Source organism: Bos indicus, chromosome 6 (genome assembly GCF_029378745.1).
Source record: "Bos indicus isolate NIAB-ARS_2022 breed Sahiwal x Tharparkar chromosome 6, NIAB-ARS_B.indTharparkar_mat_pri_1.0, whole genome shotgun sequence".
NCBI classification, from domain to species: Eukaryota; Metazoa; Chordata; class Mammalia; order Artiodactyla; family Bovidae; genus Bos; species Bos indicus.
Genome location: NC_091765.1, coordinates 26,675,241 through 26,693,886, shown reverse-complemented (window position 1 = coordinate 26,693,886; position 18,646 = coordinate 26,675,241). Strand labels below are relative to the sequence as shown.

The following is an 18,646-nucleotide window of genomic DNA, read 5'->3' as shown; positions in this document are numbered from 1 at the left end:
CTGGTTCGATCCCTGATCAGGCAACTAAGATCCTGCATGCGACAGGGCAACCCAAGTGCAATAATTACTGAGCCTAGATCCCACATGATACTACAAAGATGTTGCATGCCACGACTAAGACCCAACACAGTCAAATAGATCAATATTACATAGAAACCTAAACTGAAAAATGGTGACAGCAAATATAAAGAAAAAAGTATGAATATCTTAGCAGGGCTCATACAGTAAAATAAAATACAAAATCTCAGTGATTGAATAAAAGCAGAAAACAGATCACATACAAAGACATCAAATAGTAATAAATATGGTGAAAATTAACTTTACAGTAATTAAAGAAATAGATGTTAACTCAGTGGTAAAGATATAGAGATAACAAGCAATGGTTTGCTCATACATTGCTGGTGTCATTCTAAACTGATTCCATCCATTTGGAAAGCATTTTGGTTATATGTCGTAGGTCAGGATGCTCCTACATTTTGATTCAGCAGTCCCATTTCTGGGAATCTAGACAACAAAATACTCCAAAATATGAGAAAATTTCTGTGCCACAAGTTGTACATCACAGCAGTGTTGAAAACTTGGTGACAACTTAAAGATGCTGGAATAGGGGCTATACCCAGCTCCCTGTGCTCGGGACCATGGCGTTGCTTCGTGTTTCTCTTCTTTGCACACATCCTTCCTGATCTCTCCCTAAGCATGCTCCTTGCCCTGTGTCTGTGAGCTGAGCCCTCTTCCTTATCCTCAACACTTTCAATCAGCATTTTCCAGGCTCCCTCTTTCATCTCAGCACCTCCTACATTCTCCCAATTTGGCACTTGGAGACTACCTGTAATTACTTGTTTACCTGCCTGTCTCCTGTACTCTGCTGTGCCCTCCTTCAAGGGTGTGGTCCATCTGCTTTTAATCTGAGAATTACTAGCGCCCTGCCAGTGTTTCAGGTGCTTGATAAATATTTATTTTAAAAACGGGTGAGTCATTTACTCAAATCTTTTACAGACATTAAGGATGATGATTATAGAGTATATGGTAACATGTGACTGTATTATAATGTTCAATTTTATTTTTGTGGAAATATCTCAAAGTAATAGGAAAGTTAAATGAAACAAGCAAGATGCACAATGGTATACAGTGTAGGTTGCCATTTTTTAAAAATAATAGCTTTTTTAGCGCCATCTGCTCGCAGCCCCACCTCCTGCTTCTCCCGCCGCTGCCCTGAGTCACTGCCTGCGCAGCTGGGGCCGCTGGGCTCCCCGCGCTCGCCACCGATATCTGGCATTTGTACAACATGGCAGACATCGACAACAAAGAACAGTCTGAACTTGATCAAGATTTGGATGATGTTGAAGAAGTAGAAGAAGAAGAAACTGGTGAAGAAACAAAAATCAAAGCGCGTCAGCTGACTGTTCAGATGATGCAAAATCCTCAGATTCTTGCAGCCCTTCAAGAAAGACTTGATGGTCTGGTAGAAACACCAACAGGATACATTGAAAGCTTGCTTAGGGTAGTTAAAAGACGAGTGAATGCTCTCAAAAACCTTCAAGTTAAATGTGCACAGATAGAAGCCAAATTCTATGAGGAAGTTCATGATCTTGGAAGAAAGTATGCTGTTCTTTATCAGCCTCTGTTTGATAAGCGATTTGAGATCGTTAATGCCATTTATGAACCTACAGAAGAAGAGTGTGAATGGAAACCAGATGAGGAAGATGAAATTTCAGAGGAGCTAAAAGAAAAGGCCAAGATTGAAGATGAGAAAAAGGATGAAGAAAAAGAAGATCCCAAGGGACTTCCTGAGTTTTGGTTGACCATTTTTAAGAATGTTGACTTGCTCAGTGATATGGTTCAGGAACATGTGAGCCTATTCTGAAGCACTTGAAAGATATTAAAGTGAAGTTCTCAGATGCTGGTCAACCTATGAGTTTTGTCTTAGAATTTCACTTTGAACCCAATGAATATTTCACAAATGAAGTGTTGACAAAGACATATAGGATGAGGTCAGAACCAGATGATTCTGATCCCTTTTCTTTTGATGGACCAGAAATTATGGGTTGTACAGGGTGCCAGATAGATTGGAAAAAAGGGAAGAATGTCACTTTGAAAACGATTAAGAAGCAGCAGAAACACAAGGGACGTGGGACAGTTCGTACTGTGACCAAAACAGTTTCTAATGACTCTTTCTTTAATTTTTTTGCCCCTCCTGAAGTTCCTGAGAGTGGAGATCTGGATGATGATTCTGAAGCTATCCTCGCTGCAGACTTTGAAATTGGTCACTTTTTATGTGAGCGTATAATCCCAAGATCAGTGTTATACTTTACTGGAGAAGCTATTGAAGATGATGACGATGATTATGATGAAGAAGGTGAAGAAGCAGATGGGGAAGGGGAAGAAGAAGGAGATGAGGAAAATGATCCAGACTATGACCCAAAGAAGGATCAAAACCCAGCAGAGTGCAAGCAACAGTGAAGCAGGATGTATGAGGCCTGAGGATAACCTGCACTAATCTACCTTCTGCTTCCATGGAAAGGATGAATTTACATCATTTGACAAGCCTATTTCAAGTTTTTTGTTGTTTGTTTGTTTGCTCATTTTTGTTTTTGCATCCTAAAATAAAAATGTCATATAATTAAAAAAATAATAATAATAATAATAAATCGTGTTGACAAAGAAGAATGGAAAATTTATATATGCACACTTTCCTTTGTTAATGAGTAGGCTATGTGTGAAAAAAATTTAGGTGTTAATTCTTTCGAAATGATAATAGTTGTTAGACTATGGGATTGTGGGTGACTGTGTTTTCGTGTTTCTGGTTTCTATTTAATATGGTTATATCGCTTTTACAATGACAAAGATAAAATTATAAGTAAAGACAAACAAATAAATTAGTAATCATTATATTTATTTCAGCACTACCTTTCATGACTTAATAAATTCCAGCCTATTTTAAGGGGAAAAACAATGAGAGTAATTTTCTCCCCTGAGACTCCCCTACAGCCATCTCCTTTATAATTCTGAGGTTGAAAAAAAATGGTTAATAAGTTTAATTACTGAAAAGATAATTAATCTTTCAATGGCAGTACGAATAGGTAAAGCATGTTTTTCTAATAGTCGCCTAGCTAAGCAGCAAGATATGACAATAGCTTTTTAACCTAAGACACCAGATTTAATGAGCTTGTCTATCTGTCTATTTCGCTCTCCCCACCACCTTTCTGCCTCCCTCCTTTCTGTCTTTCACTGTCTGTTTCTCTGCTCCTCTAGTCCTATATTTTTCTTTTCCTTCTCTGTGGCCAGCACCAAGGTCCCCCGCTCTTTTCATGTCTGTATGCTTGGGGAAATGAGCCCCGGCCCAGCTCCACTGGGTGAACCTTGACCTTCTGAGCCACACCTGGCTCTGACCAGTGTTTGGTTCAGAAATGGGCATGAGACACACTTCTGGTCAATGAGGAGAACCTGCTGGGTGTTTCCTCACATCTAAGAGAAGTTTTCTTTTTGGCCTTGGATGTAATTGCATTTGACAATAATAAAGACCATACCAAGCTGGGCAGAATAAGAAAGTGAAAAGAACTTGGGCTTCTTGCCGCTGTTGCCTCGCTGACTTAACCTGTCAGGACTTCCTGTCACAGGAGAGAACTTGCTGGGGAAGGCACTGTAAGAAAGGTTTTCAGTTTCATGCAGCTCAGAGAATTCTGTTTTATTAAGCGCTCTCCTCTGGTATTTCCTCCCGACCCCTTTGATTTTCTCTTCTTGAATAGCCATCAGTTTTCCACGGTTCTCTCAGTACCACTGTTCCCCTCTCCTCTCTTCTATTCCCCAACCATTCCTGTCTCTCTTCAGCAGTTACAGGGGGAACCTTTAGCACAGTCTGCCCAACTCACACCCACCCCTTTCTCTCACTTTCTCAACCGCAAAGTGCTTCCCCACCTCTGCCTCATTTGTACCTTAGGGCTGACAGGCCTGGGTTGATCCAGGCTGGGCCAGCCCCTGAGTGTGTCCCTCTTATGTTGGGATTCATTAACAAAGGAATCCCTGCATAGTTGAAAGGGAGGTGAGGCTTTTTTAGGAGAGCTGGAGGGGCTTGTGTGTCCAGGAGGAAGCCAAGACTCTCACTCTCTGCAGAAAGAGGAAGGAAGCACAGACATCAAGAGAAACAGGGGCAGAGACTCTTAACAACAGGGGCCGCGAACACAGTGGTGTGTTTTGTGCTCTGAAAAGCTTCCGGCTCTGCTTAAAGGCTTTCTATTTCTGGGTTTCTTCAGGAGAACTCGATCCTTGAGGTTTCAGAAGTTTTTAGACAGAATTCTTCCATTGCACTCCACTGTGGCTTTAGCTGCTTCAAAGTGGGCATCTTGTATTTGCAAATCAAAAAGCCTTGATTAGGGCTTCCCAGCTGGTCTAGCGGCTGGGAATCAATCCCTGCTCCAGGAAGATTCTACGTGCCACAGGGCAGCTGGGCCTATATGCCACAAGTACTGAGCCCAACCACCCTAGAAACAGAGGAAGCCACTTCAGTGAGAAGCTCGGGTACCACAACAAAGAGTGACCCCTGCTCGCTGCAATTAGAGAGACCACGTGCAGCAACGAAGAACCAGCACAGCCAAAAAAAAAAAGTACGTAAGTATTTAAAAAAAAAAAACTTTGATTAAAACAAGTCATCTCATCTCAAATCCAATGAGGTCAACTTAAAGCATTTTTAATTGGCCATAATATAAATGTGTTGTATTTAATGAATCAAATATTTTGCCTACAGTTCTTTAGTTGAAAAGTGAGTGAATTAAAATATTAAAATATTTCTCTAAAAAACCAATGGATCCCCCAGGATCAGTATCACCTCCATACCCCTCTCATTCTGTGCCCGCACATACCCATTAAAGAGGCCTAGTTTTCAGGGCCCCAGGAAGAACATGAAGAAAGCATATCTGTCTCAGAAATATGATTAAACAAGCATACGTAGAACACAGTTGTTTCACTTTTAAAAATCAATTATAATTGCTTGTGTAATCAAATGAATTCTCTCTTTTACAAAATATAACAGAGCAGGCATTGATTTTTTTTATCCCACCTTCTTTTGGAAATATCACCTCAATTTCCTCCTGCTTTGGAGACAGCCAGCAAGGCCTCTAAATGAAGGTGCCAGGCCTGACCAGGGGCAAGCACGTGACACGCGTTTGGCCGTTCAGAAGCTCCCTACTTGATACCGTGCAGAGGGAGGCAAAGACCAAAAGCAACCTGGAGTTCATTGATTGCGGTGCTTGGACATCCCACCTGAGGCTGCCCTTCAGGATCCTCCCTGGTTCTTCTGGTCTCCCTCCAGTCCTGTAAACTACCTTATTTTCTCCTAGTGGATTTCCTTCCAGATTAAATCAGTCATTGCCTGTTTCTATGACTTAGACCAAAAAACTTCCTAAGCAACAGCATGTGAACTTTTGAAACTGCACTTTTCAGAAAAAGATGAAAATGTTATCTTTTCTGATTTCCAAAGTAGGATATCCTTATTATACAACAGTTAGACAATACACAAAAGGTTTTCAAAGACTCACCATGACAACAGTCCCAAAGGAAACTGCTGTCAACATTTTGGTATATTTTCTTCATTAATAAATATTTTTATATGATTCATCTCATTCTGCAGAGGAAAAAAGCCTTAAACCTATTATATTTCCCATTTGCCAGTGCCCCCAAATAGTGCAGAGAAGCCCTCCATCAGAACAGAAGCAAGACTATCTCAATTTCCAGACTGGTTACCAGTCAGGATTCTAGTCTCATTGCTCCATATCGCTAACACTTGAGTGTTTTCCTTTTCCACCACGTGTCAATCTGTTTCCTTTCTTACATGGCAAACATTCTTGCATGCTCCCTTACATTCCAAACTCACTCCTACCTCCAAACAATCTCAAAGTTCCATTCCCACCCCAAAACTCCACCCTTCCTTTCATCCATCACCAGTTCAAATTATTTTGCAGCTAAGTATTTCAGCTCCTCAAAAATCTGCCCCCATTTAACACTAGACATGCTAATCCTATCTAGTAATTTCCTCTTTCACCATTGGGTTTCTTTTGCCTTCTAAAAACTTTGCTTTTGTGATGTATCTGTATTGGTGGAGCACTGAACTTAATGTCCAGAAACAGGGACTATATATTAGCAGATTCATCAGATGTTCATTTAAGTTTTATTATGCAGAGTCCATTAACTCAACAACAATTATTTATTGAGCATAATTCCCCTTAAGGCACCTTTCGTCATGGTTTCTGCCTTAAAAGTGAAATGGAAGAAATAAACAGAGGTAAGGACACAGGTCAGAATAGACTGCTACAATTTCTACCAAGTACAATGTGATGTAGAATCATGAAAAAAAACTCTGGCAGTTCTACTTTTCTTTTCTTTTTTTCTTTTCTATAATAGTAGCCTTAAGGTGCAACCAGTAGGAACAAAAACCTGTTCCATTTATGAAGACGGAATATCTTCTGTGTATCTGAGTATCTGAGTTATTTATTTGAATGAGATCAGGAGTCTGAAAGAATAAGTTTTAATATTTATACTTAAGCACACTGGTCTAGCCATTGTGGAAAACAGTTTAGTGGTTCCTCAAAAAGTATTAATATATGATTCAGAAATTCTACTTCGAGGTATATACCCAAAAGAAATGAAAGCAAGGATGCAAAGAGATATTTGTATACCAATGCTCACAGCAGCACAAGAGCCAAAAAGTGGAAACAGCCCAGTGTCCGTCAAGAGATGAATGGATAAACAAAATATAGTAGATATACGATAGGATATTACTAGCCTTACAAAGGAAGGGTATTTTCATATATGCTACATGGCTGAATCTTGAAAACATTATGTTTTGTGAAGGAAGACAGACATATACAGCCATGTATTGTATGATTCTACTTATATGAAGTATTTAAAGAAGGCAAATTCATGGAGACAGAAAGTAGAATGGAGAGTAACAGGTTGAGGAGAAAGAATTATTGTTTAATAGGTACAGGGTTTCTGTTTGAGATGATGAAAAATTATGGAAATAGATATTGGTGATGGTTGTAGAGCATTGCAAATATTTAATGCCACTATACACTTGGAAATGGTTAAAATGGTAAACTTTATGCTCTTTATATTTTAGCACAATAGAAAAATGTCTGCTACTATTGCTAAGTCGGTTCAGTCATGTCTGACTCTGTGCGACCCCATAGATGGCCTCCTACCATGCTCCCCCGTCCCTGGGATTCTCCAGGCAAGAACACTGGAGTGGGCTGCCATTTCCTTCTCCAATGCATGAAAGTGAAAAGGGAAAGGGAAGTCGCTCAGTTGTGTCCGACTCTTAGTGACCCAGTGGACCGCAGCCTACCAGGCTCCTCCGACCATGGGATTTTTCAGGCAAGAGTACTGGAGTGGGATGCCATTGCCTTCTCCACTTACAACAAATAACAAACTGAAGAATGGTTTGAAATACAAAAATAAGTTGCTCACTGAAGTCTATGATCAAAATTAAACAAACAGTATATGCATCTAAGGCTATAAGTTGTGTGTGTCCCCACTTGAGGAAATCTAATAGAAGCATAAAAATAAATGGATCTATTTTATAGAGGGATTTATCCAAGTATTCCTTTAAAAAGGAGCTTCCCCGATAAACTTTATTGTTTGCTAATTGATCACGAGCAACCCAAAAAAAGGAAATGGCAACCCACTCCAGTGTTCTTGCCTGGAGAATCCCAGGGACGGGGGAGCCTGGTGGGCTGCCGTCTCTGGGGTCGCAGAGAGTCGGACACGACTGAAGCAACATAGCAGCAGTAGCAGCAACCCAAGAAAGTCTGTTGAGAGCAGAAACACTGTGGAAAGAGGAATCAGGAAGCTGAGTCCCTCTCTAGCACTCAGTCTCTCACACAGGAGACCAACCACATGTGTTTCTCTCTCCCCAGAGGAGCTCTGGCCCCTTTCAAGGCTTCTAGGAGTATCCAACATAGCTGAAGTGAGTTGGGGTTACGATGGTGAGAATAGGAACAAGTAAAAGAGTTAGTTTCTCAGTTATGTCTGGTTCTATGTGACCCAAAGGACTGTAGCCTGCCAGACTCCTCTGTCCTTGGGATTTCCCAGGCAAGAATACTGGAGTGGGTTGCCATGCCCTCCTCCAAGGGATCTTCCTTAACCAGTGATCAAACCTAGGTCTCTTGTATTGCAGGAGGATACTTCAGCGCCTGAACCACCAGGAGAGCTCCTGGTGAGAGCATTAGCTACCTTCCAAGTAGATGACCTGAGCTTTCATTTCAATCACTCAGCAACCTTTTCAGTTGGACCACAGACTCCTTGAGGGCAGGGATCAGATTTCTCTGTAGTCTGTTACCTTGCGAGTATGCCACAGGCACTGGATGCGTATTATTACTTACTGAATGAATTAGTGAATAACTTTTGTACAAAATGTCAATGAAAGATCAAACAAAAATAGTCATGAAGCAGCTCTGAAATTATAATATATAAGAAATCCATTGAGTCATAAAAGTTCAAATGACACAGGTAATGTTAGAGAACCTCTCCTCGAAGCCTAAAGTGAGCAAAATCTGTGTCCATGCTTATCCTATCTTCTCCTACAAAGGGGACCCCTATTTTCCACTGCATTTGTAACTCTGTCTTGTACCCAAATGTACCACATTCACTGGGTTCACAATAAATACTGCTGACAGAGTGAATGACAAGGCAAAAAATAGCTTGCAGTACTTTTCATTTTTTACAAGTGTGGAAAGCATACTAAACCATCTGCTGATTAAAAATATGCGTGTTTTGACTTGCATATGACTCAAATTAACATACATAAATCCAGCATCTCCACATCACTAGATTCACAGCCACAGCCAATAAATGTCCATGTTTCTTCAGATTCATCAATCCCAGAGAGACATGGTTATCAGGCACAAAATACACAGTAATGGTTTATAACTAAAAGCTAACTCATGCTTTATTTCAATTCAATGATCATTTATCCTCTAAAAATAAAATAGGCCTAAGATCATTGGGACTCTAAAACTTTATGTTCAGCTTTGCTCTATAAATACCTCACGTCACCATGGGAAACTAAAATTTGAGATACAGAACAGAAACCATCATCCATCAACATAATGAATTAGGATTAGCCAAAGCTGTTGCTGGGGCTTCCCTTGTAGCTCAGTTGGTAAAGAATCTGCCTGCAATGCAGGAGACCTGGGTTCAGTTCCTGGGTTGGGAAGATACCCTGGAGAAAGAAATGGCAACCCACTCCAGTATTCCTGCCTGGAGAATCCCATGGACAGAGGAGACTGGCAGGCTACAGTCCATGGGGTCACAAGAGTCAGACACAAGTTAGCGAGTCAACCAACACCAAAGCTGTTGTTGTTTAGTCGCTAACTCATGTCTGACTATTTGCGACCTCATGGACTGTACCATGCCAGGCTTCTCTGTCTGTGGTATTCCCCAGGCAAGAATACTGGAGTGGGTTATTACTTACTTCTCCAGAGCATCTTCCTGACACAGGGATCAAATCTGCATCTCCTGCATTGCAGGTAGATTCTTTTTACCCTGAACCACTAGAGAAGCCCATTAACCAAAGTATTACATGTTGAATCCTAGCACCTTGCTGCCTTAACCCCAGAAATGTATATGGTCTCAAGTTGCAGCTTCTAGAACTTAGCTTCTACCTGCCAGTCTGCTCCCACTGGTCCATCACCACCACATTCCCTCCAAGACTGCCTGGAGCAGAGAACATTCTCTGAGAAGCAGAGAAAGAGCTCTGTATTATAATACTGATATACTACTAATCCTATACACTGTACTACTAATAGACTTGTCAACCCTCGTGGAAGGAAAACACATCCAAACTGCAAACCTAGGTCAGATGCAACATCAGTTCAATTCAGTTCAGTTACTCAGTCATGTCCGACTCTTTGCGACCCCATGGACTGCAGCACGCCAGTCCATAATCAACTCCCGGAGCTTACTCAAACTCATGTCCATTGAGTCAGTGATGTCATCCAACCATCTCATCCTCTGTCGTCCCCTTCTCCTCCCACCTTCAATCTTTCTCAGCATCAGGGTCTTTTCAAATGAGTCAGATCTTTGCATCAGGTGGCCAAAGAATTGGCCACTACACTCCAGGCAGTATTGGAGTTTCAGCTTCAGCATCAGTCCTTCCAATGAATATTCAGGACTGATTTCCTTTAGGATTGACTGGGTTGACCTTCTTGCTGTCCAAGTGACTCTCAAGAGTCTTCTCTAACACCACAGTTCAAAAGCATCAATTCTTTGGTGCTCAGCTTTCTTCACAGTCCAACTCTTACATCCATACATGACTACTGGAAAAACCACAGCTTTGACTAGACGGACCTTTGTTGGCAAAGTAATGTCTCTGATTTTTAACATGCTGTCTAGGTTGGTCATAACTTTTCTTCCAAGGAGCAAGCGTCTTTTAATTTCATAGCTGCAGTCACCATCTGCAGTGATTTTGGAGCCCCCAAAAATAAAGTCTGTCACTGTTTCCATTGTTTCCCCTTTGATATGCCATGAAGTGATGGGAGCAGATGCCATGATCTTAGTTTTCTGAATGTTGAGTTTTAAGCTATCAGGCCTGGACAAATTAAGAGAGGGTTAAGGGAATTCCCTGGTGATACAGTGGTTGGAACGTCACGCTTCCACTGCCAGGGGCCAGGTTCAATCCCTGGCAGGGGAATATGATCCCACAAGCTGCACGTTGCGGCCAGAAAGAGATGCGATCAGTCACTGTTACTGAGATACCTAGCCCTTTCCTCTTAACTCCTCAGTCTTTCGTGATTCACCTCCATCTAGAGTACCTGTCTACAGCCAAAGATGGAGCCTGGGCTCTCTGGCATCAAACCTCCTTTAAACCCTGCTTTTTAACAAACCACTGACAACATATAAATAAATGCCCAGCACTTTGGTCATTGGGTCCTCCCAGGAGTGCTGGCACTGAGCCACTGAAGATGATGGAACTCTTTCCAGAGCAGTATTTCCTAGCCTTGTCTGGTGATGAGAATCATTTAGGGCTGTGACATAAATGCAGATTCCCAGGACCTTCCCTGAGATGTTCGTTATTAGTAGGTCTGTTTGGGGTCCAGGAATCTGAATATTTAACAAGGCCTCAGATAATGCTCTTCACCAGGGAATTTGGGGAGATTCAGTATATTCTTCAAAGTGTGCCTTGAGTCACCCGAGGGAGGGAGTTGCCATGTGTGGATTCAAGCCTTGTCATCTCTGGGGATAATGAAGGTGAGTGTGCTTTGTTCACTGGGACATCTCTGTGAATCCAAGGCGTGTTATCATTATTACATATATTATATATGATACTTGAACCGTCGCCACTGGGACAGTGTACAGCGCTGGGGTGAATGTCTCCTCAGTGTACGAGCTAAGGGACCAGTCCCAATCTCTGCAGATGTGCTGTGCTTAGTTGCGTTCATTTGCGACCGCATGGATTGCTGCCCACCAGGCTCCTCTGTCCGTGGGGATTCTCCAGGCAAGAATACTGGAGTGGGTTGCCATGCCCTCCTCCAGGGGATCTTCCCAACCCAGGGATCGAACCCAGGTATCCCACATTGCAGGCAGATTCTTCACTGCCCGAGCCACCAGTGAAGAGGAGTGGCCCAAGGCAGAGGCGAAAGGGGGGAGGAGGACCCCAGGCTGGAATCTGGAAATTAATACATATGTATTTCAATCCATAGCTGCTCTGGTTGCTGATATAAATTAAAGGAAGAAGGAGAGAGAGTCAGGAGAAAATATAAACAGTGTGAATTTTCCAGATATTAAAGACAGAATGAGTTTGCTGAATTATTCATTTATGGAACTTTGAATTTTATTTTTTAGTACTACTACGTGTATAAATGTAAGCTGGCCTCTGAGATGGAACTCAGTGCTAAGATAAGCAGCTGTATGGGGGGTTGCTCTGCACGGTGGGGTGCCTGTGAGGTTTAGGCATCTACATGGGGCCGCCGCAGCTGGGAAAAGTCTCTATGCTGGCTGTTTTGCTGCTGACTTCACCAGAAATTAAACATGGATCTGTAGTTAGAGCACTGTCTCCCCCATGGACACAAAGACCAGGTCCTTCCTTACAACACTGATGAGGAAAATTTGCAATGATGCCAGAAATGAAAGATTCTTACAGGGTGTTGGGAAATCATTTAGAAATAACAACCACTTTTTTTTTTTTTTTGAGATTTTTAACAAGAAGTTTTGAGTTAAATAGTAGATTCTAGAATCACCTGTCTAAAATCACTAAGAAAAGGAACATCATGCTCCAGGTCTCCTTAGAAAGATGAATCCTGTGATTGACAATGTTCCTGCATAGGAACAGAAATGGACAGCTTTTCATGATCTCAACTAAAGCCATGTTTTATACAACTAAATAATAGCGACTCAACTCAGCAATGGCACATTGTACACATAAATAGCATGAATGATTAGAGCAGTTACATCTCCTCAATGACGATTTTAAAGATATGAGAATTTAAAGGTATGCTCCTCAAAGTCAGAAATGTGTCTTAGCCTCTCATATAAAATCTGTATAAATAGTGATAAACTGAGTGAAATGTTGATAAGTGATAAATCTTGCTGAATGGTGTATAGTTCTTTGTACAATTTAAGTGACCCTCTGAATGTTTGAAATTAATTCAAAATAAAGGTAAAAGGAATACAGGAAAAAAAAAAAAAGTCTGTGTCTCCTGTTGTGACAAACATTCCCAAGGAGTTGAGTTGCAGTCAGGAGATAGCTTTGGGATAATTGGGAAGTATGCATGCATGCTAAGTCACTTCAGTTGTGTCCAACTCTTTGCGACCCTGTGGACTGTAGCCCGCCAGGCTCCTCTGTTCTTGGGATTCTCCAGGCAAGAATACTGGAGTGGGTTGCCATGCCTTCCTCCAGGTTAGATACCAAAAGTGTGTTAAATGCCAAATATACCTCAGAGTAGCCTCTTTTGACCATCACACAAAACACGCAAGAGACACTTAACTGTTTTCATTTTCAACTATTATTCTTTAGGTCTCATCACTTTTTTCCTCAGATAGGTATGAAACAGAGTTTTTCCATACTCATCCTGCTGACAAATTTTCAACCACTGAAATGCTCTCTTTAAGATTAACAAGGTTTTTATCTCCCAGAGTCGGGCAGATAATGATTTTGCTGGCCACTCAGAATTACCAGAGAGAGCAGAAACTGGAGCAGTGCAGACAGATGCTATCCCCGCAGATAAAGCCCATCAGTCAGGGTAGTGAGAGCTCTGGCCTTCTCCCTCACTTAACCCTGCACCAAAGCGACTGTGGGTCATTTGATTCCCTGCTTACTTTTCTCTGTTGAAGCGGAATGTGAAATTTTAGGGCGATGTTAGAGGGGGTGGTAACACCCCATGAAGGAAGGAAAACTGTATAAGGACTTAGAGAATCCACCCTAACTAATTTACCACCTTAGATCAGTTACATCACTGCTCAATAACCTGTTTCTCATGTCTGCATTTCCATTGCTGCCCTGCAAATACGTTCATCAATGCCATCTTGCTAGATTCCATATATATGCATTAATATGTGATATTTGTTTTTTTTCTTTCTGATTTATTTCAGTCTGTATAATAGGTTCTACCTACATGAACCTCATTAGGACTGACTCAAATTGTTTTTTATAGCTGAGTAATATTCCACTACATATATGTACCATAGTTTCTGTCGACGGACATCTAGGTTGCTTCCATATCCTACACAGAGAACAGACTTGTTGACAGAGTTGGGGAAGGAGAGGGTGGGATGAATTGAGAGAATAGCATGAAAACATACATTACTATATGTAAAATAGATAGCCAGTGGGAATTTGGTGTGTGATACAGGGAGCTTAGCCCAGTGCTCTGTGACAACCTAAAGGGGTGGGATGGAGAGAGTGAGAGGAGGGGGTTCAGGAAGGGGACATATGTATACCTGTGGCTGATTTATGTTGATGTATGGCAGAAACCAACACAATATTGTAAAGCAGTTGTCCTCCAATTAAAAAAAATATTTAAAAACAATTTGTTCCCTTGACTAAAAGGGGACAGGTTAGATCTAACCTGTGATCTTGATCTGGAAGAACTCTCCCTGCTCAGGACAAGTGGGAAGAACAAGTGGGTTCTAGGCTGTGGTTTTCTCAGAATGGTTCTACCTTTTATCCGTTACCATGTTAGTGTTTCATATAAGATTTCATTTTCTGAAAAGTATCCCATGCTAGAGAAAGTTGGCAAACCCCTGGACTGGAACCACTGTTTCCTTTCAGCTCTCACACACTCTGATTCTTCAACATCCAGTGACAAGAAGGGTGAATGCCCGCTAAAGCAGCCAAAAGCTCCCAATTATAATATGTAGATGTGGATAGAATCCACAAAGTGAAAAGACGCTTGAAGGATGTAAGAGAGGAAACTTAGAGAAATCCAGATGGCACATCTTTCTTCGGGTTAGAAAGAGACCTGTATGTATCATTCTTTCTTCCTTCACTTCTTACAGCAAATATCTGCCCCTTACTCATGGTTCTTGACTCTGTAGAACAGATTCTCCTGTGGACCTATTAAATTATGCAGGAGTCTGGATTCTGAGATTCTGAATTTACAGATGTAGAGATGGAACTTTTTCAGCTACCTCATTCTATTGGTTTTAAGATCCACAGGTCATTTTGATGTGTATCTAGGGTTATGCAGAGAATCTCTGCTTGGCTTCAGCTCACCAACCTTCACTAAGATCATTGCCTTAAAAGACATTAATGACCTCCCACAATGTCAATTGTTATTTTTAGGTAGATAGCTCCAATCTGAGCTCTCAGGAGGCATCCACTCTCCATCTGGGTGTTTCAGAAGCTCTTCACCCACCAAACAGCCTTGTCTCCAATGTCATTCTATCTGTTAGTGGCCAAGCCCTTCTTTCAGTGTTTAACACTTCCAGTGACCTGAAGGCATCCTTGATTCTGCCACTTCTGTGCTCCCAGCATCCTATCTACACAAACCTAACAAACCCACCCCTGTATCTGACCCTAAATTAGATCCCAGCCTCCTGTTCCTACTGCCCCTCTTCAACCATGCTCCCTTTATGTCTTGTCTATATGGGCTATAGCCACTTTACAGGGCCCCCATTCTCCCATCTTCACCCTCTTTGATCCATATTGACCTGCTTTGTTAGCCCCTTGTTTATATAACTACAATGATTCCCTGTGGCCTACCTTTTAAAACATAAACGCCTTCATCTATCTTTTAGGTGCCACAGTAGGAACCCAATCTAAGTTTCCAGTCTCATTTTTAGTTACACAGCAGCATGATCCACACAATCCACCAACCAAAGAGCATTTGCTCTCTTTTTCAAACATGTCCTAGGCTTTCCTGACTACTTGCCTTCACTCTCAATGCTCTCTCAGCCCAGAAGACCCTCCTCCCTTCTGTGCCACTCCCTCCCTGAAGGCTCCCACAGCCTCCAAATGAATCTGAAGCACAATGAAGAAACATTATGCGTGACCCTCTTTCGTGGCAGTCATTGTATCCTGCCTTGCAGTGTGGTTATCTATGGCGGTGTCTTCTCCCCTTTACTGAGCTGTTGCTGAGCTCTTCAGAGCACTCTTCTGTGAGCCTGTAGTTGTATAGAAAGAGGAGCCAGAAAGCCCTGTGTTGAAACTACAGCTCTGCCACCCGACGGCTGTTTGAGCTGGTTCACATTACTTAATCCTCCAGTTTTACTTTCCCCGTCTGTAAACTGGGGAGATGCTGTTTCTAGGAGTAGTGTGAAGTTTGCATGATATAATACGTATAAGGCACCGGACACAGAAAAGGCTCTCATCAAATGGTGGTTCTCATTAGCAATGTCAAACAGAGGCTGGACAGGCTTTTGTCTACCGTCCAAGGTGATATTCTGCTCACCCAGACTGATGGAAACCTTCCTCTATAGATACTCACCACTCAGTTCTCTTTACTCATTGAGGTGATGACAGGGCTATTTCAAATTTTGAGACAAGATTCTGAAGCAGAGTATTGCCTTCTTCCCTATTACCTGTTGGCCAATAACAATTTAAGGGTTGGCAGTAATACTTAGTGAAATGGCAGGTGGAAAGAAAAGGGAAGAAAGAGCAGCCAGAAAAGTCTGGATTAAAATACCCAGCAGCACATATTGAGAGACATAAAATGTCTACAACTTTGCCAAACAAATACTATCAAGTTACACTATGCAGTACATAAAGGAATAATTCACCATAGTCAGGGAGGTAGAAATCGTTAGATAATAGGAGAGTTATTAATATAATACATCAAATAATTACATAAAATAGAAAAAATGCCTCTACAGATGCTTAAAATGTATTTGATAAGATTCAACACCAATCCCTAATAATATTATTTTAAGAGTAGAAATAAAAAAATATTTCTTTAATATAAGAAAACAGTGTAAGATTAAAACAGTATTATATTTATTTAATAGTAAAACATTATATTTAATAGTAAAACATTTGTGATATCACCATTAAAAATATGTAGAAAAGAAGGAATATTACTTAATATTGTTCTGAAAGTTATAGCCAATGCAATATGACATAATACAAAATGAAAAGTATATATTATTAATGAGATAAAATGATGTTTATTTTGGGGTGAAATCACTATATTAGTCCAAATAAATAATTTTAAAAGTTGATTAAACACAAGAGTATGAATGTAAGATGAGCAGACAGAAATAAAAAGTACTCCAACATAACTGAAATTATTAGCTAGATGCTTGTAAATTATGGGGCTTCCCTAGTGGCTCAGTGGTAAAGAATCCACCTGCAATGCAGGAGATGTGGGAAATGCGGGAGATGCAGTTTGATTCCTTGATTGGGATGATCCCCTGGAGGAGGAAATGGTAACCCACTCCAGTATTCTTCCCTAGAGAATCCCATGGACAAAGGAGTTTGGTGGGCTACAGTGTATGGGATCACAAAGAATCAGATATGACTGAGCATGCACACACTTTTAAAATATATATTTATATGTAGTACTAAAAAAGATTTGAGATGGTTATGAGAAAAAATTAATACAGAGAGCCCATACACAGTAACAATAAAAAATAAGACATCCTAGAAGTGGCCTTAATACATAATGTCTTTCACCTATTCAAAGAAAAGAGCAAAATTTTGAGATATATGTATGAAAGCTTGAGAAAATGGAAAAACACACTGTGTTCCTGCGCAGGAAGACATTGTTATAAACATTTTCAAAATATTACAGGTTTAATCAAGATCCTCAACAAGTATTTACTGAGCACCTACTATATGCCTAACACAATTTTAGGTATTGAGGATAGCCAGGCGAGCAGGGAAAACCACAAACACTGTGCCCGCATGGTGTTTAGACACTTACGGAGTTGACACACCAAATAAGCAAAGAATTCCTTTACTAAAATGTCTAGTAATGATACAGTCATTGAATAAAAGCAAAATAGGTTTTAAGAGAGAATGAAAGGAAGGAGGTACTGTTTAGAATAGAAGGGTCAGAAAAGGCCTCTAAAGAAGTAACATTTGAAAAGATATTTGAAGTGCAGCAGAAAGCCATGTGGCTGTCTGTAGGAACAGTGTTTCTTGCAGAGGGAACAGCACAAGCAAAGACCCAGACACAGAACCATGTCTTCCAGGAATAATGAGTAAGCCATTGTCGCTGAAGCAGAAAAAATGAGATGGGCATCAACAGGAGACAGAGAGACAGGTAATGAGGGACAGAGCATATGTGGGCCTGTAGACCACACAGGTATTTTGGGTTTTGTCCTAAGTTTGATGGTAGCCATTAGAAGATTTCAATCAGGTGAGAATGTGATCTAGTTACATTTAAAAGAAGATTTGTCTGGTCACCCTGCTGAGAATAGAAAAGGTCAAAGTGAGAGGGAATAGTGAGATCAATTAGGAGACTATTTCAATAACTCAGGCTAGAAAAAAAAGGTTCATATTGAATAGTGGGGTAGATAAATCAAAAGTGGAATCCAGATAGAGGTTGGAGATAGACGTGAGTCAAAATTCTCCAAGCCAGGCTTCAATAGTACGTGAACTGTGAACTTTCCAGATGTTCAAGCTGGTTTTAGAAAAGGCAGGGGAACCAGATATCAAATTGCCAACATCCGGTGGATCACTGAAAAAGCAAGAGCGTTTCAGGAAAACATCTACTTCTGTTTTATTGACTATGCCAAAGCCTTTGACTGTGTGGATCACAACAAACTGTGGAAAAGAGATGGAAATACCAGACCACCTGACCTGCCTCTTGAGAAACCTATATGCAGGTCAGGAAGCAACTGGACATGGAAAAACAGACTGGTTCCAAATAGGGAAAGAAGTACGTCAAGGCTGTATATTGTCACCCTGCTTAGTTAACTTCTATGCAGAGTACATCATGAGAAACACTGGGCTGGAAGAAGCACAAGCTGGAGTCAAGATTGCCAGGAGAAATATCAATAACCTCAGATATCCAGATGACACCACCCTTATGGCAGAAAGTGAAGAGGAACTAAAAAGCCTCTTGATGAAAGTGAAAGAGGAGAGTGAAAAATTTGGTTTAAAATTCAACATTCAGAAAATGAAGATCATGGCATCTGGTCCCATCACTTCAAGGCAAATAGATGGGGAAACAGTGACAGACTTTATTTTCTTGGGCTCTAAAATCACTGCAGATGG

At 41.0% G+C, this 18,646-nt stretch overlaps 1 pseudogene; it reads left to right on the top strand.

The window, feature by feature from the left end:
- Positions 1-1,185: 1,185 nt before the first annotated feature.
- Positions 1,186-2,678, top strand: LOC109560325 (nucleosome assembly protein 1-like 1; annotated as a pseudogene).
- The last annotated feature ends 15,968 nt before the right edge of the window (positions 2,679-18,646 follow it).